The sequence below is a fragment of the Lissotriton helveticus genome, chromosome 5_1 (assembly GCF_964261635.1).
Source record: "Lissotriton helveticus chromosome 5_1, aLisHel1.1, whole genome shotgun sequence".
In the NCBI taxonomy this organism is placed as follows: domain Eukaryota; kingdom Metazoa; phylum Chordata; class Amphibia; order Caudata; family Salamandridae; genus Lissotriton; species Lissotriton helveticus.
Window position 1 is genome coordinate 119,130,494 of NC_136065.1, and position 25,688 is coordinate 119,156,181.

Genomic DNA, 25,688 nt, shown 5'->3' on the forward strand with positions numbered 1-25,688 from the left:
TTCAGCGGGAAGACAGGTGGGAAAACTTAGCCAGCCCAGAAAGTGTGCCCACCTCTGCCAACTCTACCCCTCAGGTGGGGGAGGCGAGGTGAAACCCACTCTTCAGTGCCGCCATTTTGCAGATCGATACCAAAGGGGATGATGGACGGAGCGCTTGAGCAAATCAGACACTCACCCCCAGTCAACTGATCTGGGTTTAATCCATCACCGTTCTTTAGCTCACTCCACCACCCAAGTTCAGACATTGCCATATGCAAACCAGTCTGACCCTGTGCCTCATGGGAACAGTCCAGTCCGAACTGCCAAGCCACGTCTTCCCTGGACCGGAAACGAGCATCCTGGCACCGTTTTCGGGTTCATAACCCTGATCAGCCAGGCTATCTTGAATCTAGTGGCAAAGTGAGCAAGGGACCCACGTCTGGGCATACCCTGCCAACTTAGGGCGGACAAAGCGATACCAAAGGGGATGATGGACTGAGCGTTTGAGCAAATCAAACACTCACCCTCAGTCAACTGATCTGGGTTTAATCAATCACCATTCTTTAGCTCACTCCACCACCCCAGTTCAGACATGGCCATATGCAAATCAGTCTGACCCTGTGCCTCATGCGAACAGTCCAGCCCGTACTGCCAAGCCATGTCTTTTCTGGACCAGAAACAAGCATCCTGGGACCGGTTTCTGGTTCATAACCCTCATCAGCCAGGCTATCTTGAATCCAGTGGCAAAGTGAGCAAGGGACCCATGTCTGGGCATACCCTGGCAAGTTAGGGTGAACAAAGCGATACCAAAGGGGTATGATGGACGGAGCGTTTGAGCAAATCAAACACTCACCCCCAGTCAACTGATCTGGGTTTAATCCCTCACCATTCTTTAGCTCACTCCACCACCCCAGTTCAGACATGCCATATGCAAATCAGTCTGACCGTGTGCCTCATGGGAACAGTCCAGCCCGAACTGCCAAGCCATGTCTTCCCTGGACCGGAAACAAGCATCCTGGGACCGGTTTTGGGTTCATAACCCTCATCAGCCAGGCTATCTTGAATCTAGTGGCAAAGTGAGCAAGGGACCCACGTATGGGCATACCCTGCCAACTTAGGGCGAACAAAGCGATACCAAAGGGGATGATGGACGGAGCATTTGAGCAAATCAAACACTCACCCCCAGTCAACTGATCTGGGTTTAATCCATCCCCATTCTTTAGCTCACTCCACCACCCCAGTTTAGACATGGCCATATGCAAATCAGTCTGACCCTGTGCCTCATGGGAACAGTCCTACCCGAACTGCCAAGCCATGTCTTCCCTGGACCGGAAACAAGTATCCTGGGACCGGTTTCGGCCAGGCACTCTCCAATCAGGATTAGGGATTGTGCTCACACCCCCACGTGGGATGAGCAACCCAAGGGTGTAGTCACCCTAAGGTCAGTTGCCCATTGGCTACTGAACTCGAGACACCTAAAACGCCCACTAAATACAGTGTTTAGGGGGCTGCCCTGAACCAAGAAGTCAGACAAGAACCAACTTCAAGAAAAGCAGAAGAAGGACCGAACAGCCGTGCCGAAGCTAACAAGAGGCAGATGCCCACTGACTTGGCCCCAGCCCTACTGGCCTGTCTCCACCTCGAACCTGCTCTTGTGAAATCCCAGTGTATTCTTCAGCCAGCAACCTCAAAAACCCCGGAGGACCTGCCTGCCTTCAACCACAAAGACTGTGTCTCAGGTGAACACCGGATTTGTTAATCTCCAACCTCTGGCCCCAGCCGGAAACTTTGAATCCGCCCCATTCTGCATCCACGGTCCGAGAACGAGTGGGCAAACACCACGGGAAGGTCTCCCCGGCGACCTTGAACCGAGATCCCGCGATCCCTGACCTGCCTCAAGCCTCCAGCCCAGGGCCGGACTGAGACCAGCAACCAGCCCTGGCAGGTTGCTTCTCGACCGGCCCTGGTAACGGGAGGGGAGGGGGTTGTTACCCGCAAAGCACTGCTACCGCTTTTCTAACAGAAAGCCGATTTTGCAGCGCTGCTACAAAACCGGCAGTCTGTAAGAAAAGCGGCCCCCTGCGGCCACAAAACCGGCCCCCACCCCTCCAGCCCACCAGGGAAATGCCCGGTGCCCACAAATGCCAGTCCGGCCCTGCTCCAGCCAAATTCCAGAACGTCTACCCAACCGTGACCAGGGCCTGGTAAGAAGATCCGACCCTGAAAGGCACCCCTGAACACGATACCCCACAACCTTCGATGGCCCAACCGACGGTGCCTAGGCAACCCCCAACATCCCAATTTACCTCTCGAAGTGGTGGTCGTACCCAGAAGACCTTCATCCCCGAGCATGGAGTGCTTTTGCAAACCGGAGACTCCCCATTGAAAGCTACAGGGCTTCCCACGCCAAAACAGCACTCTGCATCCGGCCGCCCCAGTGCTGCTGAGGGTGCATCTTTTGTGCTGGCCTAAACCCCCATTTGCCCTGAGCTTCAGTCCAGGAGCGTTGCTCTCACAACCCAGTTGCCTGCTCGTCAGCAGCCACAAACCGGAGGCCCCCCATCTGCCATTGGATAACTTGAGCCGCAGCACTCTGCACCCGGCCGCCCTAGTGCCGCTGAGGGTGTAACAAGAGTGTATCCTTGAACCTGGGGGAGCCCTGAGACTAACCCCAGAATACCAACTCCCACAACAAAGTTTCCTCCATAGGATAACATTGACTGTTTTTCTATGAAAAGTGGGGAGTTGGAAAACCTAAAGAAATTCTTTTAAAATAGCACTAACAAAACAATTTTACTTACTTGTTTACAGGAAATACCCCAGTGTAGTATCCAGGTATACTACACTGTGTAAGAAAAGTAATCTCAAAAGTAACTTGCCTGTAATTTTACTAAAAAGCCCATTTAAGGTATATGTACTGCATTTACAAAGCATTGCATTTCTCAGTAAGGGCCATATGACGATGTAGGTCAAAACAAAGTGCATATACAATTACAATCCAAACTGTATTACAACTGTATATTTACTGCAAAGTATTTATCACTTACCTGTGCCAGGCTTGATTGGCTCTAGGAAATAAAATAACTAAAAAATATTTTTATACAAAAACAATTGGTCTGAAGTTCAATCTTTGAGTGTGTGAATGCATTTGCTGACTCAGTGTGTACAACAAATGCTTAACACTATCCTCTGATAAAGCCTTGCTGCTCGACCACACTACCATAAATACAGAGTAAGGTGCTATCTAACTTTACCTCTGCCTACCTTTGGGGTTCCACTGGACACAGTTACACTATACCTCACTTTGGCATAGTATATAAAGAGCCAGCTTCCTACACTTGCTCCCACCCCTCTTTAACCAGTTTGAGAGGTCCCCTGACAGGATGACCATATAGAAGTTCAAATGGGAAAAAGCCCACTCCTTTCTATGGCACCTCTCCATAAGCAAAGAGTGTGCATGGTAAGAGGATGTCCCACTTCCGCCCCATGGGCTCAGGCAGGTCCATAATCATGCCTTTAAGGGTCTTGTTGAATATTTCAGCATGCCCATTTGTTTGGGGATGGTAGGGTATGGAGAAAATATAAGTAACCCCACATTCCTTCCACAAACATGAAGTATGAGGACATAAATTTGGTGCCACTGTCTGAAACCACTTCTTCGGAAAGCCCACTGTTGGTCCCCCCTTCTACTTGCCACCCTGCAAATTCAGCCAGGGTACCAAGGGAGGCTATGTAATCCCCTGTAGGCTCCTGAGAGGCCTCCTTTGGTGCCCCATCCACCCGTGCGGCTCCCAATGCCCTTTGCCCTTTCCTTTCATGGCTGCTGTCTGGGCCATTCTTCCAGGTTTCCAGACCTTCTCAAATCTCCTCCCGGGCATCCATAGACATTGTGGTCCCACAGACTCACTTAGGCAACCCTAGCATTTCCAGCTGTGAACTGAGCTCCACTTCCCACCAGGCAGTGTGTTCCAAGTAATTTCCTAACAGACAATACACAGGCATAGCAGGGTTCACAGCAACCTTTAGAAGACCTGAGGACCCCCCTACGCCCCCACCACTCAAAGGGATCAAGAGGCCTGGGGTAGTGGCTCTCCCGGTTGTCTTCTACACAACTTGGTAAAATATACCTGCTATGTGGACCCCGGATGACACCTGACAATAGTCAAACTAAAATAGATCCAGCAAAATGGAGGAGGAGAGGCAAAACATTTGGGGGAAGACCACACTAACGCTGACAGGTCTAACAAGTACATTTTGTTGATTGCCAACCTTTGTGCTGGAGAGGAAAATCAATTCATAACATATTTGATATAGAAATATACAAGTGCCCAAGCAGGAAACAGGGCAAACACAAAATGTGCTCTACAAGGATATTCTATAAGTCACTTAGAAGTATAAAGATTTGATTTTGCTAGCAATCAGGAATTTTACTTTTTTTCTCTAAAATGTCTGCAATTCTTTCAAATGAGAATCTAAAGTTCTTACCCTTCCCTATAACATTTATAAAAATATACATCTTCACAGTAAAATGTTTATGATTTATTAATTTATAAATAACAGTTTGCCTTCATATAAATGTGGGTCTTTGATTACTGATCAATTCAATTCAATTTCTGATAACCCCACAGATATAATCAAAATGAAAAGCTGCCTCAAATAGTGAAAGCTAGCAACATGTGAATGGCCAGGGTCTTAAAGGTGGATTCCAGGGGCTTGGCAAATTGACCTCCTCTGTGTAAAGTCAGATTGTGTGAGGCAGGGGACATGTCAACATAACATTGGTGTGTTTCATATCTGTGCAGGTTTCATTTGATGTATTTATTTTACGGCACACTGACACACTAAACCCCCCTCCCCCCAGCGCCTTGAGACCCTCACGGGTGAGTAGTACGCTCTACAATCCCCTGATTGATTCATTGAAAGCTTCTTGCTATTAAAGAAAAATAACATAAAAATAGACACTTTCTTTTATAAAGGGGTGTGAGAAGCAGAGCAAATGACAGTTAGTGCAGACATTCTAGCACAGAGTGATATGTTTAAATATGTTTGAAAGAGAAGGTATTCCTCTTGTGATCCAAGTTCCAGTGGGAGAGAGTTCCATAGATCAGGAGATATACATTTAAAGGAGTGCCCTCCTGTGTCTCGTCACTCTGCTGAATGTTAGCAGTCAAAGATTGCCAGAGTACACACAGATTCATTTCACAGTGGTTATTTTGGTGTCAAAATAATTGGTCTCCCCACTTTTACTGACCTCTGGATTAAGTTTCCATCTAGTATTGATCTTTGGATCCGGTATATCCAATGGTATTATTGAACTGGAGCTGGCCTAACAGCCAGGGCGCTCGACCTCGGACCTGGGGATCTGGGTTCGAGTCTCGGTAACGACGCCAAAAACCTCCTGTGATTCTGGGCAAATCACTTAATCTCCCTGTGCCTAAAATGAATGCGTGTCCTCATGTAACGTAACTGGTGCTATGTAAAGCGCTCTGATACCCGATTCAGTTCGGGTCTAGTTCGCGCTATATAAAACTCTGTAAAAAAAAAAAACTTGGGTTGGCCATTGCTATTTCTAGAAAACGAGTCCTGAGGATGGTCTCATAGACTGTTAACACAAGAGTCCGAAATGTCGACAACCATTACACATCAGTCTATACGACAGAAAACTGTGCACTCCATATAGATAGGATTATAAAGCCTTTTGTTAGGGGCCTTTTCTGGTTGAGTGGTTGATACACTAATTAGGGTCCTTATACATTGATGGTCTGTATATGATTAGATGGGCTAGATTAGTGTGTGTTATTCTTTGGACCCTATTTCACAGAAATGTAATCACTGTTTTGCAATGTATTATTGGAAAAACTGTCTGTTCGAATAAACCTCTCTTTCGACTCTCACCTACCACACAGTACTCATATACATATGCATACGATTATATATTCGTATGAATTATGAATGTAGATTTAATTGATTTTCTTGGCTTGGATTCAGCTGAGACAAATACCTAAACATTTAATGCAAATATTTCCCAAACTATTCCTTCATGAGTTCCTCCTTATAAAAGTACATACCCAATCTCCTGTGAGATTATAGGGTTGCCCTTTGTTGTGTTAAGTTATGGTGCACACAGAAGCACAGAGCAAATGGTTGTAATATATTGGAAGTGATACAAAGAACCCTGAACTGTACTTCTTGCTTGATCTGAAGCCAATGGAGAGTTCTGCCTGCCTCTTTGCACTTGGCTGAGTTTCTTTAGGGCTAGGACAGCTCTGACTTGAGAGTTCTGCACCCTCTGCAATTTGACCAGCAGATATGCCTTCAGGCCAACATACAGATTGTTGCATTAATCAAGTATGGGGAGGACACATGCCACAACCACAGAGATGTTGATCTTATTTGGAAGAAAAAGTAGTCTTCCCCAAAACCCACAGTATGCCATTACTAGAGGCCACCACGATATAGACTGAATCATCAGGCCCTCCTGAAATAAATTATTACTGCTTCCTACTCGTATGGCACAGTCTACCACCGGTAGGGCCTTCTAGCACTTGCTGCACCGGGGATCAATTTCCACCTGGTGCAAAGGTGTCTATCATGGTCCAGTGTCCTATTTGGTAGGTGATGGTGTGTTTCAGGTATTGTGAGGCTGGAAAGATTTGCCACATTCTAGGTCGTTCGCCATGTCCATTGTCTGGTGGGTGATGATGTGTCTGGTCTTTTTAGGTGTTGAGTGATGTTCGCATCATGATATGGCATATGAGAGCTATGTCGGATGCATTAGGTGTTCTGTCTCATGTTATCAAGTGCGTATTGTGGTGGAGAGTCATATGATGGCCATGGTGATAACCAACTAAATAACATATTTTTGGTGCTTCAGATGTGTGTGAGGTGTTATCTAAAATGTCTTCTGCTGGATGTTGTGTAAATCAGTGAAAAGTGTTATTGGGAGACGCATGCTACCAGACTATTTGCATACCACTGCTGTCTTGAGTCTATCACAGATGTTCTAGAATCGATAGACTAGGGGGTGAGTGTGTATGTGTTCTAGTACATTAAATGTGTGTCTTTTTTCTCCACAAGGACAGTCACTAAGTTATAAACGTATAGACTAAACAGATGAAAACCTGGAATAGCTCTTCCAGGGTTCAGCCTCGACACCAGAACTGTGGGTTGCACACAAATTTCAAAAGATAATGCTGAACAAACGTCTTACTACTTCACTACTACACCTTCTGATAAACCACAGAAACCACAGGCAGAAAATCAGATATAAGAGACAAAAGGTGGGGGCGGGGGTACAGAAAGCCTCATATTTTATTCCGATAAAGAAGGGTTGGAGGAGGCTGCATGTGCGGACGTAAAGCGAAATTCCAAGGCAGTGGAAGGAGGAAATATTTCATATTTTTAAACCCAGTATAACTGGTGCCACAAACGGCTTGTTGTGTTTGTGACACTGGCTTACGCTATATAATGTATCTATACTGGTACCCCACTCAATGTTTTTTTTTTCTTAATCAATCTCAAAAAAGTGTAAGGCTGAGTGGACCAGTTGGTATTCGAACCTGTGGCCATGGGGTCAAGTACAGACCCCTTCAGCAAATGCTGTAGTCGACACAGCAACAGATACAGCAGGGGTTGCAACAATGCAAGCTTCCTTAAGTGTGATTAAAAAAGGTTAAGTCATGGAAACATATTTGGCAATTACTATTGTACAGTTTCTCACTTAACCAAATAAAGTTTTTATTAAACGACTGTTATATTTTAATTTTGTTACAAATATCATTATAATACCTTCATCAGCTCCATCCGAAGTATTTTAAGGGAGAAAACAGGAAAATCTCCCTCTGTCGGGGTTACATCCCCCAGCGATTATATATTAAAAACAAGCATTAGAAATGCAATCGGGCTCGGATTTATTTGAGTTTGAGCTAATGGCATTGTAAATGCCAATGTATTGTTGCTATGTGTTATGGAGTGTGTTCATGTGGTGTGTACTGTACTGCTAGTGATCTCCTTGTGAATGTGCGAATATTGCACCACTTGCCTGTGATGTCCTTCTTATGCACCGCCACTCTGCACCGCCACTCTGCACCGCCACTCTGCACCGCCACTCTGCACCGCCACTCTGCACCGCCACTTTGCACCACCGCACCGCCACTCTGCACCGCCACTCTGCACCGCCACTCTGCACCGACACCGCACCGCCACTCTGCACTACCACTCTGCACCACCACTCTGCACTCTGCACCGCCACTCTGCACCGCCACTCTGCACCGCCATTCTGCACCGCCACTCTGCACTCTGAACTGCCACTCTGCACTCTGCACCGCCACTCTGCACCGCCACTCTGCACTCTGCACCGCCACTCTGCACTCTGCACCGCCACTCTGCACCGCCACTCTGCACTCTGCACCGCCACTCTGCACCGCCACTCTGCACCGCCACTCTGCACCGCCGCACTGCACCGCCGCACTGCCACTCTGCACCGCCACTCTGCACCGCCACTCTGCACCGCCACTCTGCACCGCCACTCTGAACCACTGCACCGCCACTCTGCACCGCCACTCTGCACCACTGCACCGCCACTCTGCACCGCCACTCTGCACTCTGAACTGCCACTCTGCACCGCCACTCTGCACCGCCACTCTGCCACTCTGCACCGCCACTCTGCCACTCTGCACCGCCACTCTGCACCGCCACTCTGCACTCTGCACCGCCACTCTGCACCGCCACTCTGCCACTCTGCACCGCCACTCTGCACCGCCACTCTGCACCGCCACTCTGCACCGCCACTCTGCACCGCCACTCTGCACCGCCACTCTGCACCGCCGCACTGCACCGCCGCACTGCCACTCTGCACCGCCACTCTGCACCGCCACTCTGCACCACCACTCTGCACCGCCACTCTGCACCGCCACTCTGAACCACTGCACCGCCACTCTGCACCGCCACTCTGCACCACTGCACCGCCACTCTGCACCGCCACTCTGCACTCTGCACCGCCACTCTGCACCGCCGCACCGCCACTCTGCACCGCCACTCTGCACCGCCACTCTGCACCGCCACTCTGCACCACCACTCTGCACCACCACTCTGCACCGCCACTCTGCACCGCCACTCTGCACCACTGCACCGCCACTCTGCACCGCCACTCTGCACCGCCACTCTGCACCACCACTCTGCACCACCACTCTGCACCACCACTCTGCACTCTGCACCGCCACTCTGCACCGCCACTCTGCACCGCCACCCTGCACCGCCACTCTGCACCGCCGCTCTTCCACTCTGCACCGCCACTCTGCACCGCCACTCTGCACCGCCACTCTGCACCGCCACTCCGCACCGCCACTCCGCACCGCCACTCTGCACCGCCACTCTGCACCGCCACTCTGCACCGCCACTCTGCACCGCCACTCTGCACCGCCACTCTGCACTCTGCACCGCCACTCTGCACCGCCACTCTGCACTCTGCACCGCCACTCTGCACCGCCACTCTGCACCGCCACTCTGCCACTCTGCATCGCCACTCTGCACCGCCACTCCAGCGGCCGCGTGCCGAACGCAGAAAAAGTCTTTCGAGCCGGATTTGAACACCGACCTAAGGCTGACAGACGCTCCACTACAGTCCTTCGCTCTACCAACTGAGCTATCAAAGGCTCGCTGTCATCTCCGTTTTTTCCCGGGCACTGTATAACACCGCCAGAATGTTCCCGTTCGCATCTCGGCGGGGCGCCGCCGCTGGCGCTCAGAGCTAGGACCGCTCGGTCACTGCCTTTCCCAGGCTGCCTGTAGCATATTTGTGTACTGCCGATTGAGTTGACAATGCCGGGCTCGCTGCGTGGGTAAAATCCACCACCTACTGATGCACATCCTTTTTTGGTTTTCAAATATTTATTTAAATCACGAGGTCGTGCACGCGCCGTATGACTGCAGTAAAAATCTCTACGAGCGCTACCAATAGGGCAACAATAAAATTGAGATTCTGTGCCTGTCAGCTGCCCGCCGGAGCAGAAGAGACGTTTTTTATACCGACGAAACCCTTATTGAAGTCACCGGCCCGTGTCTACACATGGGGCCAGCTAACCCCGCGGTGCCCCGCCCCGCCAGGCCTCCCTGACCAAGTAAGACGCGAGCACCCGGCCAACCACTAAGTTCCACAACGTATAGGCCCCTGCACCACAGGGAAGGCCTGAGGTAAAGGTGAACAAAATGGCCACCCAACCCCGCCCCCCCCCATTTTGAAACTGACCGTTCCCCCACAAAATGGCCGCTGGGTGCTTGACCCGTATGTCTGGCAATGGCCATTCCACAACAAAATGGCCGCCCGTGTGCTTGACCCTCCTGTCCGGCAATGGCGGCCCCGACCCAAGTACACTTAACAATTACATGCCAACTGTGAGGCCCGAACTCACTACCTCCCCCTTACGAGACTGACGCGCTGGCTCTAATTGGGCCCCTAACCCGACGAAGGACCACAGGCACCCAAAGCCCATGTCACCGTGAATTCATTCGAACACCGGAGCAACAGCGCTCCTCCAGCAGGGTGAAGCCAGATAGTATGTCCCACATCCTCACCGTGCACCAATAGAAGGTACCCCTCAAGTGAAAAGTTCCCCGACCGCGCGAGTCAGGTCAGGCCTGCTGCCCGCAGCCCCGCCACCCCCAGTTCACAATTCTGGGGGAAATACCAAGCCCGGGAAGGACCAGGCTCTCTGAAGTACCCTGGCCCCCCGGTCCCCGAGGCAGACGCGCACCAGGGTTCCCCAGTTGCCTGCTCCCCACAAACCGGCATTGAAACAATTTAAATAATCAAAAGCGCACAATGATTCACTAGTTGCGTGCTCCACACAAACCCGCCCCGCAATAGGCACAATTAGATAAATAATCCGACCCGCCCCGCCATCTGAAAAATAAAAGAACTAAACAGACGCGCACAAGCATTCCCTAACTGCATGCTTCACACAAACCCGCCCCGCAATAGGCACAATTAAATAAATAATCCGACGCGCACAAGGATTCCCTAGCTGTATGCTTCACACAAACCCGCCCCGCAATAGGCACAATTAAATAAATAATCCGACGCGCACAAGGATTCCCTAGCTGCATGCTTCACACAAACCCGCCCCGCAATAGGCACAATTAAATAAATAATCCGACGCGCACAAGGATTCCCTAGCTGCATGCTTCACACAAACCCGCCCCGCAATAGGCACAATTAAATAAATAATCCGACGCGCACAAGGATTCCCTAGCTGCATGCTTCACACAAACCCGCCCCGCAATAGGCACAATTAAATAAATAATCCGACACGCACAAGGATTCCCTAGCTGCATGCTTCACACAAACCCGCCCCGCAATAGGCACAATTAAATAAATAATCCGACGCGCACAAGGATTCCCTAGCTGCATGCTTCACACAAACCCGCCCCGCAATAGGCACCATTAACTAAATAAACAGACGCGCCCAAGGGATTCACGGTTTCATGCTCCCCTACAAACCCCGCCCCGCAAAGGAACAAATAACTTAATAAACGCACAGACCGGTAGCGGAGCACTCAAAATAAACATAAAACTGCTGCCCAGTAAACAGTTCCCAACCGAGCACCACGAACATATCCACTGCTAAGTGCAAACAACCTTGGAGGCCCGCCCCGCAACGGAAAGCAATATTACCCATATAACCATCCTCAACCCAGTGCCCTGCAAAAACCCCCCTCATAGACGAACCCAAACCCCCAACAGCGCCCCCCCAGCAGGATGCCCGACCCAAACGGCTCTCACCTTAAGTCCGTGACGTCCTGGGCGGCATCCAACATCGAGGGCAGTGATTGTGAACGCGCCCGGCCATCTGGATTCACTAACGGAGGCACCCTGACAGCTCCTAATTATAATTTATGTACTTCTTTGCGCGAGCACGGACGAAATATGCCCAAAATGGCGGAACAAAACTACATTTACCCTATCACTTCAAGCCTATTAAAACCAAAACACAAGGAAGACGAATCACTGGCCAGATGACAGAAAACGCAAAGGAATGTGTGGAATTTCTCTCGCCAAGGCCCTAAGGATACTTCTTCTTTTTTTTCTTATAACATTAGGATCTCGAAACTCCTCCCCCACTTACAGTGGGGAGGAGTCCGAGCCCTAAAAAAGTGACCGAATGGGGAGCCACGGCCAACTGCCAATTAGGTCAAGGGAGCCACAGGTCAAAAAAGTTTGGGAACCACTGATATAGACATACAGCTGTTTGCTGGCTAGTGGGATAGCTCAGTGGATTAGGCGCTTGTCACTGAGATGTGATCAAGCTGTGTTTGACAAGTTGAATCCTGGCATGGCCGGCTCAGCCTTTCATCCTTCTGACATTGATCATAATATAGGTTAAGTGCTAGACCCAATACATATAGTGATATGAAACAAAAAACGTGATAACGAGGGTTATATAAAAGCAGGTACACTTATGACATTAAGCAAAATTATTGAAATCAAGAATAAAAGATGCAAAGTTCTTCACACGGAGATATATATATATATATGTGTGTGTGTGTGTGTAGGAAGTTATAGCATAACAAGCATTGGAAATGCAATAGGTCTCGCAGCATTAGAGTTTGTGCTTTTAGAATTGTTTATGTTTTTTTTTTTTTTATCTTTAGCATTTTTGTTTCCTGTAGGCAATGCCACATAAATACAAAATGTGTCATTTACAATACCAAAGTTGAGAAACCAAAAGCGAAGCGAAACCACGTGACAAGGAGGAATGCAGCTATTAAGCCCCTGTACGGAGAGAGTGGCGCGCTGCATAAATGCTCTATAGCATATCATACATATTAGCCGTATTATTTTATATTTTAATATGTTTTGGTCATGAGCGTACCGGCAAACACCGGGTGAAATTAAGCCCCTGAATGAAGAGACTCTCTCACCACACAACTGCCATATAGCATACCGCGAGCACCTTCTGTTAAAACAACTTTGAGAGGGAAGTTTGAGGCATTCTTCGAGTTCATTTTTGTGCTCAGGACAACATTTTTATGACTGCTGTTCTAAAATGCGGTACACGACTCTACTGTGTATTATTATTTAATAAACTTGGCCAAAAACAGTGACGAAAAAGGTTATTTGGGGACTGCTTTCAATTACAACAAGCATTTCAAAGAAAAGCCGGGCGGAAATCAATTAGTAACAGGATACTAGGTTAACCAAGGGCGGCAGCATCTGGAAAGGCCATGCATTTCATGCATCTCCGAGACAGGCCGGGCCCCGCTGCCGGGCATTCACTCAGGACACGTTAAGTGAGGCCGGCCGGTGAAGGGTACAAGCGTCCTGGCAGGGCCGGACTGACAGCACATCTTTCAGTGCCACAACGGAGCAAGGTCTAAACACCTCTCCTGTACACCTTACAAATCAGAAGCCAGAGAAAGGGTGCACTTTTACATATATGTCGTATGTTTATATTTAGCAACCCGGAAGCGTGCGGTTAAAATAAATAAACTCGCGCACAATGGCCGGTGCACCGATACAAGGGTGGGCGCCTTTATTTACCGCCCACCGGCTGTTTATATTCCATCAGCACTTCTGAAAACAGCAGAGTAACAACGGGTTGCAATTGGAATATATCTCGGGTGCGAAACATTTATAGAAAAATTTAAACAATGCCGATAAAAACACCTGAAAATGTTTGTTCTGAGAGAGTCGATGAGATGTAGAACCGTCTATGAAAAAAGCGTGATTTGGTCAAGTGAATAAACAACAATTTACTTGTGGTGCCGCGTCCCATTCTCCTCAGAAAATGGAATTTATTATGTATGTGGGGACTGAAGTTAACTGCGCAAGAGTTCCTTTAAAACAGCCTCTCTGCTTCCCCCGAGCCCGGCGACGGGTCCAAAAAACACACACAAAACCCGCCAGTAATTCATGTACCTCCGGGCGATGCCTCCGACAACTTGCAGCTGCACCGGGGCATTGTTAGTTACGTGGATGAAATATCTCCTCGGCGGCCTCTCGCCCGCGAGTGACAGCAGAGAGGGGTTTAACAGCGACAATAAGGGCAGATCTGGGTTTACGTTTCGCTCTCTACCTGTCTCTCCCTCCTGCGGGTATTAATGGAAATGATAAATTCTTTAGCCTGGAAGCAGCGCGTCCTCTGTACCAGCCGGGCACGATTATAAAGGAAATCCGGCTAATTAATGCTTTCGAATGCCTCGAGTAAAACCCCCGTTAATATCCCTAGCGCTCTGCGGCCACCTCGAAGCGCCTTTTAATAAATCCTAAGGGGGGGTCGCTATATCTAAAAAGACCGAGGGCAGTGAGAGAGGAGAGTGGACAGAGCATCTAAGGAGCGACTGTGTAGCACAGATGGAGGGTAGTTATCTTAGAAGAGGTTGTTCTAGGGTATGCAGGGCAGAAGAAAGGATAACCAGATGGTTACAAAAGATAAGATTTAGAAAACAGTGTTTGAAGCAGCCGAAAAGGACTGGAGGGCATGTGTTGAAGCCGGCTGTTTATACTTGCGTTGGGGTGTGAGACGAGGAGGGAGGGGAAGGGGGGGGGGTGGCCTCGCCACCTCAGAGCACTGAGCCGGTAACACTTTGCTGCTGAGTTAGGAGCTAGCCCTCCACCAGAGCACTGCGGAGCTCAGAGTGCACTGGGGTAACGTTCACCTCTCAGCCTTAAGAGAAGAGCTGTATACCTTTGCTGCTGAGCACCCCGGGGTGGAGAACAGTTCAGAGCTAAATGCTGTGCACCAGCCCCTGACCACGGGCTGTGAACGGGCAGGCACTGGGTCCCGGTCCCAAAACAACTCAGCTCCGCAGAGCAATGCAGGCCGTGAAGTGCTTAGAAGTTAGCACTTAGCGCCAGGCTAAGTAACGGCTCCGCAGCAATGGCGGGTGGGGGGCTGCTTGTCACTTAGAACCAGGGGACAGAGCAGTACTGACTGACAGGCAGAGGGTGGCTCCAGTTTATACAGAGTCCTACACAGATGTGAAAGCCACTAAACTTAAATTAAATGAAAGTGTGCGCCATGCTCGCGCTATTTACATGAAAGCATCCTAAACCTCCAGGCAGAAGGTTTATACAGAGTCACACACAGATGTGAAAGTCGAACGTTTTTTTATTATACAGTTAATGCCATACAAAGCTGACTCTGCTAATAAAAAGTCAAGGCAAAACCGTTATCATTGCTACATACCATTTCTTTATATAAATAGAGACAAGACGGAGGGAAGAGAGGGGAGGGGGGAGGAGAAATGCGACACGGCGGGAAGGGGCAGGCAGGATGACTCAGGGGAGGGGGCGGAGCGGGGCAGAGCGGCATGTGGGTGTGAAGAAGCCGGGCCTTTGAAGTGAAGCTAAGCTTCACTTCAAAGGTGTCGGAGGAATGCGGGCGGCTGTGCACGCGCTTTTAAGCTCAATGCACATGCGCATTGAGCTTAAAAGTCACGGGCACTGCAAGGAATCGCCACGATTCCTTGCAAGTTAGATAAAGAGTCGATGAGCCCCTATAGTCTCGCTTGCTCGATGCGCATGCGCATCGACAGGCGAGACCTAAAAATGTAAAGTCGCATGCAACATATACAGTGATGAACCTATGTAGCATCTAGAGTACACATATTTCTACCGTCTGTTTAACTTAAATACTGCCACATGCGACCTTCAGAACGCGCCTCCGAGACAGTCCTGAGGTGAAACAGGCACAGGAGCTATATATACACCCAACATCACCCCAGACGGAAAGGCGGCTTTTTTTAGAAAAACATTCGGGAAATATGAAGATGTTTTACGGGCGGATGATCCACAGACCTTGAGGCTGGCTCCAAACATAATAAAAAAGACTACAACTTGCAAAACGGGCAATAAAACAAAAAGCAAAAGGGAAGAAACCCCTACAGTACCCACCATGGGCACTCTTGACGTCACGAGGGGCCTCTTGACGATATTGACTGATACGAAATGTGTTTTTGCTAGCCACCTCAGTGGTCCAGCTTTGCAAAGGTATCATAAAACGTATTTTTCGACATAAACGAAATAAAAAAAGAAGCCGGTATTTACCTCTGGTTGCCGGATTGACGAGTCTCAAAAAGAAGCCGGTATTTACCTCTGGTTCCCGGATTGACGAGTCTAAAAAAGAAGCCGGTATTTACCTCTGGTTCCCGGATTGACGAGTCGCGCCACTGCGCGTGCGCCCGCGCACGCTTAGGGTGCGCCGCTAATGCGCTTTCCTAATGCTCAGACAAAGAGCAAATTAAGTCTTGAAGCAGGGCCAGTTTCACGGCAGATGGATGGGCTCACGAGACACCATGGAGAGGCAGGGCCCGCCCTTGCCAGGATAGGACGGGGGCGGAGAGAAGTTTGGCCCCCTGCTAAAAGTAGTAAATTAAATGAGGCAGCAGGGGGTCCCTTTTGTGTTCACCCAGGCCTGTGTTCACCGGTCCTGGACGAGCAGGGACTGCCCCCTGAGCACAAACATCCCAGGGACCCCCCCCCCCCCTTCCCCAAGTGCCCCTAAATCACTGTTATGTCAGCTGCCTCCTGCAGATGATGGTTTTGTTGATGTGTGCCAGCAGGGTGCAGAGGGCGACGGGAGGGCAAGGAAGGGGGATGAAGAGCTGTTAATAAACATCGTCTGTATGGTAATTAATGACTGGAACCAATTTAAAGTGTCAAATCACACAGAAACGAAAATGGGCTGGAGGAAGAAGAGAAGGGTGTTCTGTTGGCATGACCTTAATGCATACAGCTCTGTGCGCCCTCAGAAAACTGGTGCCCTGGGCCTAGGGCCAGTTCGCCCACGCTAAAGGCCGACCCTGTGGAGAGGCCTAAAGAAGCTATTTACTAGGACCCCCACCCCCCTCAGGACGACCTGTTAACCGGCCCACCTGTCCAGAGTACATTCCGATCATCTCAGTTATTACACAATGTGCTTTTACCACCTTTCTATGTGAAAGATGGCAATGCTTTTCAGGCAAAACATTGTTTTTTTAAGTGTTGCTTTATTTATTTTTAAATTGGGGTTGTATTTGTTATAATCCCTAGTTTTAATACTAAAGGGTTCATAAGCAAAATATGTTTTGTACGTATTTATAGATTGGTTCCACAACCCGTTCCCCCTGCTTTTGCGCAGGTGTAAAGTTCTGTCAATTATCAGAAGTGGAGTAAAATGTGTTTTCCCAAGTTTGTATCACACACGCTATAGAAATAGGTTTCAGAAGTGCTAGGTTTTTAGAAACGAGCCCCAAGGGATCATGACCCTTCCTTTAAAGAGGGGCCCAAGTGTATTAAGCAAGCTAAATTAATCAGACAGGCGTTATATCTTTATTTAAAGTTGATTGTAGAGGAGTCTGGGAAAAAGGTGCTATGCACAATGCTACTTTTTAAGTTTCTGCAAAAATGTATGATTCTATGTGCTTTTTTTATTGTCAAAATATTCACCGGAGGGCAATATTATTAGGAAAAAAAATAAGGATTTAATCAAATATTAATGGTCAACTCAAGATACCCGTGGTCTACTCATGTGGCACAGTTAGACGACTTCAGGTCCCATAAAGCCCTTGGGTCTGGTCAGGTGTTTGTGAACAAGTAACAGGGTATTTATCAGGTCACGTTTTCTCAAGCAGGATACCCTGTCCCACTTGTTCACATCAGAAGTCCTGTCTCCATCTAGAAATTATATTTTACCACTATTCTAAGTACCCTGCTTCAGAAATTCCTGTGCAAAATAATGAAGTGGTGGTGCAGTTGCCAGACAAGGGGATATTCATGTATATTATTCTCCACTTAAAAAAAAATGTATGTTTTACATTTTTCTTACCTCCAAATACCCATAAACTTTTATATACCACTTCTAAATAATTTCTAGAGCTATTATACACCTAGGGAATTAATTCTGCTGATACTGCTGGGCGGCTATTACAACTTTATAATCGTAAATACAGGGGTTTTACCAATGCCCAAGTGTAAAAGCTATACATGTAACATAACAATCAAATGTACATTATAAAGCTTTTGCCAAGTGTTGCATCTCATTTATTGCACGCGTAGGTTTTGTAAAGTACTGTATATATACCACCTTGCGGTAGCCTTGGAACACTCATGTTGTGACCATATTGCCAGGATCATGAGCTCAGAGTAATCCTTTCTTTCTGCTTTCTTGACAGGCGGCTTTGCCCTGTATGAGAGGCCGCTACCACCTGCTCAGCATCAGTGCTGGGCCACGCGCCAGGCTGGAACCGCGCTTCCATATCTGTGGCCAATGGGCACGCATTATGTTTAAACACAATCATAAAACAGGAGCAGCGCGGCTAACCCCCTAGGGCAGTGGTCTTCAAACTTTTTAATGCTGCGCCCACCCAGTAAAGGAGCAAAGTTCATTGGGCCCCCCTCAGATTTTTCACAATTATTCTATTAAACTGGCAATGTTTACAGGGCCTGACTAGCTACCGTGCGTTTTGGCATATTGCCCAGCTGGGGGCTGATTTCGTTGTTCCGTGTGCTGAACGAAGTTTGTTTTGCTTTGTTTATTTCGAAGCACACGCAGGTCTCCATCAACGAAATTAGCCCCCACCGCAGTGACATCATCCCCCAGCACGGCAGCATGCCAATACGCCCGGTAGACAGTCCGGCCCTAAATGTTTAAATATGTCTCGACTTATTTAAACACAAGACATATTTAAACACTGCAGTTAAATTCTGTTGCCATGTTTCCCAGCTAGGATATAAATGACAAAAGAAGCTAGCGATGGTCATGACAGAGCGGCTTAGTACCGCTTATTTTTCCCCACCGACTAAAACACAGCACTGCTATCAGCATATTGCTTCTTTTGGCCAGAGCCTGGCACCCACAGCAAGAATGATGGGACCCCCTCAACAATTACTTACAGCCAGGGAACAGAGGGGAGAGAAAGGACACAACTAGAAGAACAGTATTTCCACAGTGGCCACAATATTTCAGTACTAGTATAAATCCTATTCTTAATATGATATAGGTGACAGAGACACAACAATCCTTTTTAGTTTTTTAGAAATATATAAAGCTTTTTATTTTCAATTTCTCAATGCTTTAATATTTTTATATTTTTCATTTTACTTCATAACAGAGACATTTTACTACATATTCATTTCATAAATATTTTCATGGTTCATACAATAGAAAAGACATAATCTAACAATAGCTATATACACAAAAAAACAACAATTTACCCAAATAATTATAACCCTGGTATCATACAATCAAGCACAACATACCAACACAATCATACTCATACTTCATTCAAACCCACAGTATCTGAAAAAAAGGAGGACTGAATCTTAATTGGCAGGACTGCCCCGCCAATTAATAGGTCTCAAGGCTCAGTATGAGACCCCGCACTTGGTCGACGCGCGTTTCGGCGGCACAAGGCCACCTTCCTCAGGACCTCTTTCAGACAATCAAGCCCAAATATCCAGGGGACGATTAAAACCAGTTTACTACTCTCAATCCCTGAAGGACGACATCGTAAGGATGAACCAGGTAAGGTAGGAAATCAGCGGAAAAGTACTGCAGTTTCCACACTGTTGAAAGTGGAGAAGAAATTTCATAGACGTCAAATTGATTTATGAGAGAGCGTGCCGAGTATTCAACAATTCAATGTGCAATATGATTAGCCACTTAAGGTCAGTTCAATATATCCTGCTTTTCCATGTGATACTTCTTACTGTTGTCCTGTAGTATTTTCGAACAGGCGACAATTTCCAATATTCACGAATTATTTCGATGCGGCACGAGATGTGAACCGACACGCTCTCCGACTGAGTGCTGTGTTTCCAAAAAACTAAAAAGGATTGTTGTGTCTCTGTCACCTATATCATATTAAGAATAGGATTTATACTAGTACTGAAATATTGTGGCCACTGTGGGAACACTGTTCTTCTAGCAGAGCCTGGCGCCCCCCTTAGGGGGGCCCACTCCCCAATTTGAAGACCCCTGCCCCAGGGGCTCATAAGTGCCAAGAGGCCACATGCAGTAAATGACTCCTGAATCAACCAGGGCCGGACTGGCTACCGGGCGTTTCGGCATGCTGCCGAGCTGGGGGCTGATGTCACTCTGGTGGGGGCTAATTTCGTTGAAGGAGACCTGCATGTGCTTCGAAATAAACAAAGCAAAACGAATTTCGTTCAGCTCACGCAGGTCCCTATCAACTAAATCAGCCCCCAGCTGGGCAGTACGCCAAAACGCCCGGTAGCCAGTCCGGCCCTGGAATCAACCCGCACGCCTCTGATTGGAAATGACTGTCGCACGTGCCAGGGGCCTCGCGCCTCTCCTGTAAAAGATAACAACATTCTCAGCAGAATATTGTACCAGCCATACTGGGTGTAAGAAAAGGCGAGAGCAGGTCCTTGCCTAGAGCGCCACCAGCAGAGATTGGTAGATGATTTTGACAAGAAGCACATATTGGTTAGATTGTTCAAATGTTCACCATGAAAAGAAGGAAATTAAAAGGGCCTGGAGCAGCAGAGCAACATACAACAGCGTTGCTGAAAGGTCACAAAATGGAACAAGCATTTACAATGCAACGGTTTCGCCTTTGCCAAAGTTAGAGCTATTGGCATTGTAAATGACAACATTTTTATTTATGTGTTGGTTTTGAAAACAGATAAATAAATGGCATTGTCATTTACATTGCCAACAGCTTAATCTCTTGCAAATGTAAGACCTATTGTACCCTACTGGATTTCACTGAAGAAATTCAGAGTCTGGTCTGCAGGTGTCACGTGACAGACGGCCAATTGACAGCTGAGGGGGTTAAACCGTGCTGGGGTGGCACATTAAGGCGACGCTTGCTATCCGTGCTTGTGAGGAGGTAGTGCACCTGTTGAGGGAGAGAGTGTGTGTTTGCATGTGTGCGTGCATGCATGTGTGTGTGTGAATAAGCACTTCCAAGATTTAGTGGGACTAGAGTTTTTATCTACAAATCATTGTTTTCAGCTGTGTTCTAATGGAATCAAAACAACACTACACCCCCCATAATGCATAGTGTGATCACATAAAAGTACAGAACTGGAAAGAGTGTCCATATTGACCAGCTAGACGGTTGTCACCCTAAGAAGGATGTGCTTCAGTCTCCAGTGCCACTGGCGAGTGGAAACACACACTGTGCTGGTGGAGAAGTAGAAGAAGTACAAGTGTCCATAGAAGAGAAGTAGAGGGGATGCACTCTCCACTCTCTATCCACTCTGCACTCCCTATGCACTCTCCACTCTGCACTCCCTATGCACTCTGCACTCCCTATGCACTCTCCACTCCCTATGCACTCTCCACTCCCTATGCACTCTGCACTCCCTATCCACTCTGCACTCCCTATCCACTCTGCACTCCTTATCCACTCTGCACTCCCTATCCACTCTGCACTCTCCACTCTGCACTTCCTATGCACTCTCCACTCTGCACTCCCTATGCACTCTCCACTCTGCACTCCCTATGCACTCTCCACTCTGCACTCCCTATGCACTCTCCACTCTGCACTCCCTATGCACTCTCCACTCTGCACTCCCTATGCACTCTCCACTCTGCACTCCACGCACTCTCCACTCCCTATGCACTCTCCACTCCCTATGCACTCTCCACTCCCTATGCACTCTCCACTCCCTATGCACTCTCCACTCTGCACTCCCTATGCACTCTCCACTCTGCACTCCCTATGCACTCTGCACTCCCTATGCACTCTCCACTCTGCACTCCCTATGCACTCTGCACTCCCTATGCACTCTGCACTCCCTATGCACTCTGCACTCTCCACTCCCTATGCACTCTCCACTCTGCACTCCCTATGCACTCTCCACTCACTATGCACTCTCCACTCTCCACTCCCTATGCACTCTCCACTCCCTATGCACTCTCCACTCCCTATGCACTCTCCACTCCCTATGCACTCTCCACTCTGCACTCTCTATGCACTCTCCATTCCCTATGCACTCTCCACTCCCTATGCACTCTCCACTCCCTATGCACTCTCCACTCCCTATGCACTCTCCACTCCCTATGCACTCTCCACTCTCTATCCACTCTCCACTCCCTATGCACTCTCCACTCTCTATTCACTCTGCACTCCCTATGCACTCTCCACTCTGCACTCCCTATGCACTCTCCACTCTGCACTCCCTATGCACTCTCCACTCTGCACTCTCTATGCACTCTGCACTCCCTATGCACTCTCCACTCCCTATGCATTCTCCACTCCCTATGCACTCTCCATGCACTCTGCACTCCCTATGCACTCTCCACTCTGCACTCCCTATGCACTCTGCACTCCCTATGCACTCTCCACTCCCTATGCACTCTCCACTCCCTATGCACTCTGCACTCCCTATCCACTCTGCACTCCCTATCCACTCTGCACTCCTTATCCACTCTGCACTCCCTATCCACTCTGCACTCTCCACTCTGCACTTCCTATGCACTCTCCACTCTGCACTCCCTATGCACTCTCCACTCTGCACTCCCTATGCACTCTCCACTCCCTATGCACTCTCCACTCTGCACTCCCTATGCACTCTCCACTCTGCACTCCCTATGCACTCTCCACTCACTATGCACTCTCCACTCCCTATGCACTCTCCACTCCCTATGCACTCTCCACTCCCTATGCACTCTCCACTCCCTATGCACTCTCCACTCTGCACTCCCTATGCACTCTCCACTCTGCACTCCCTATGCACTCTGCACTCCCTATGCACTCTCCACTCTGCACTCCCTATGCACTCTGCACTCCCTATGCACTCTGCACTCCCTATGCACTCTGCACTCTCCACTCCCTATGCACTCTCCACTCTGCACTCCCTATGCACTCTCCACTCACTATGCACTCTCCACTCTCCACTCCCTATGCACTCTCCACTCCCTATGCACTCTCCACTCCCTATGCACTCTCCACTCCCTATGCACTCTGCACTCTCTATGCACTCTCCATTCCCTATGCACTCTCCACTCCCTATGCACTCTCCACTCCCTATGCACTCTCCACTCCCTATGCACTCTCCACTCCCTATGCACTCTCCACTCCTTATGCACTCTCCACTCTCTATCCACTCTCCACTCCCTATGCACTCTCCACTCTCTATCCACTCTGCACTCCCTATGCACTCTCCACTCTGCACTCCCTATGCACTCTCCACTCTGCACTCCCTATGCACTCTCCACTCTGCACTCTCTATGCACTCTGCACTCCCTATGCACTCTCCACTCCCTATGCACTCTCCACTCCCTATGGACTCTCCATGCACTCTGCACTCCCTATGCACTCTCCACTCTGCACTCTCTATGATGCTCTTCAGCGCTTTGCAGTGCGGTTAGGATATGAAGCGCTATATAAATTCAACTGTAATGCATTACGAAAAATGCCAAACCATGAAAAAACTCCCTGTTGCAAATCTTATGAGCAGTTTTACAAGTGTCTCACGAGGGGCACGAGATGCTTAGCCCATACGAGTCTATTTAGGCCGTTTGGGTACTGGACACCCGCAGTTTTAATGACATTATTAAAACGGACTGTAAAGTCGAACTGAAAGAATGAAAAGTTATGCATGCTGCAACAAAGGGGATCAGCCGAGCAATTTCACATCAGACAAACCACTGCGGAGTCCTCACTACAAATAAAGGGGCAAAAACTACTTTTAGCGCCCATGCACTTGATGAACAGCCAGATCGTGGCCTGTGTCTTCATCATGTATTTTTAACCAACGTACACTGAATTCACGTGCTCCACCACTAAAAAACAAGCACTCACCTGGGCTTCCTCGCATGGAATGACCAAAACAAACACAGAAGGAAAAAAAACGAAGCTCCGCCCACCGCCGCGATGACGACATCGCAGAGGCGGAGAGGGAAAAAATCGCGGGAACGCCCCCGAATCTGGTCCGGTCTTGACGGACAGATCCGGCTCCCAATGGCTAGCCTCCATTTATGGAGCTAGCCAATGGGAGGTGGGGGACGTTCCGATAGCCAATATGGTAAACAAAAGATTTCACCTGCGCGAACTGCTTGCGCAGATCGCCAGGTCGAAACCTAAAAACTGGGCAGACAGCTGTTAAGTCAAGGAACTAAGATAAAATCTTGGTGTACAAAGTGCACACTGTATGTTAAAATCATGCATTTCACAGGGATTCGGGAGGCAGGGAGAGGTTGCAATTCACTTAAACAGTCACTAAAACTGACGCTTCATAAGAATCTAGGGCTATGAAACTGGCCAGGTTGGCTTCATTTAGTGGTATCATTTCCATGAAAGTCCGGAGGGATGTTCTGTGGTGGATTGGTGTAGTAATGATGGGGAGAAGATAGGATTGTTGCAAGGAACCCATGCAAAATAATTAATTTCCACAGTTTCCCGTTGTCTGTTTTTTGGACAATTCCCTCTGATTTTGGCTTCCTAGTGGTGAGAAACAAATTATTTGAATGCCAGCCCTAAAGAGCACTGAGAATTACGTATTTTTTGGTCAAGCCTGGTCAGCGCATGCGCTCCTCTGCGAGGAATGCTGTATTCAAGTATGGAGTTGAAGCTCCGCCCACTCCCCGCCCATATTTTTCAATGCTTGTGTTATTGTCCTTTGTAAATGCTGGCTTCTGATTCGTTAATAGGCTTGTTAGTCCCTCCTTAGTACTGCCTTGTCTTCATTTGTAACCTCCCATGAGATCTCTCCGTTTTACTTCGATTGTTACACGGTATGTCTTACTTAGTCTGTAAGCACTATTTTCATTAATGAGTTTCTCCTACTGCCGGCACGACATGCTTTCCTGCAACATTAAGCGCGCCATGCGCGCTTTCACTTTCCGAGCAGCCCGGGACAATGGTTGCCGCTTCTTTTAAATGAAATAGGTCTTGCATTTACAAGAGTTTCAGGTATTGCCATTGTAAATGACAATGCCTTTTATTTATGTGTTAATTATAAAAACATAAATTAAAGGCATTGACATTTACAATGCCAATAGCTTAATCTCTTGAAAAAGAGAGACCTATTGCATTGCAAATGCTTGTTTAGTTAGGACACAGCCTGGGATCGATTGTCCTGTGTACACAAGTGATTTGTTTTGGGTTCATGACACTGAATAGGTCTTCTCTGCATGGAACGCCATCATCACTGAGCTTCATTCTCTTAACTTTGCACTTTTAAGCAGGTTACTATTGGAAAAAAAAAAGTGAACTCACCCAAAAATGAGAACCATGCATCGAGTGTCCATGCTTAGGAAATCTCCATCGGTGCAGCCTGTTCTCTTATTGCCCAGTGAAAACAACCCGAATTCTAAGTATTGCATGTCCCACCTGTGGAAAGAAAACAAAGTTAGCACCGCTTTATAATTACAATTGCATCACCAGTGACGTACCAAGAGCGCCATAGACTATAATGCAAGGCAGGGAAAGGGCTACAATCTCTGGCTAGGTAGTTAAAAACAGTCATAACTGGGGACCCGGTGCCACTCCACCTGCTGCTCCAATTATATAAGAGGAAATATGTTCATTTCAGTAAAATTTCCTCTGAAAGCGAGCATTTTCGACAGTCAATCTAATATAAGCAGCGGATGTATCAGACGAACAGAGAAATGTTATTGGTGCTGATTTCAGTGTTGGACTCACAAAGATGAAGACGTACTTGATTTTAGGTCATGCAAGTCCTTTAGACTCTCAAGCACATAAACTCATGATGAAGCAGTCACCATGAGTGGTAGGACAACTGTATCTTTTTGCTC

The 25,688-nt window shown here is 48.1% G+C and overlaps 1 protein-coding gene across 1 annotated transcript in view; it reads right to left on the bottom strand.

Moving 5' to 3' along the window:
* LOC144753010 (beta-1,4-galactosyltransferase galt-1-like) overlaps positions 1–25,264 on the bottom strand; it is a 42,884-nt gene extending 17,620 nt beyond the window's left edge. The window contains exon 1 of the mRNA XM_078640818.1: positions 25,150–25,264. The gene's annotated coding sequence lies outside the window, so the exon portion shown is untranslated. The remainder of the gene's footprint in view (positions 1–25,149) is intronic.
* Between the last annotated feature and the right edge of the window lie 424 nt (positions 25,265–25,688).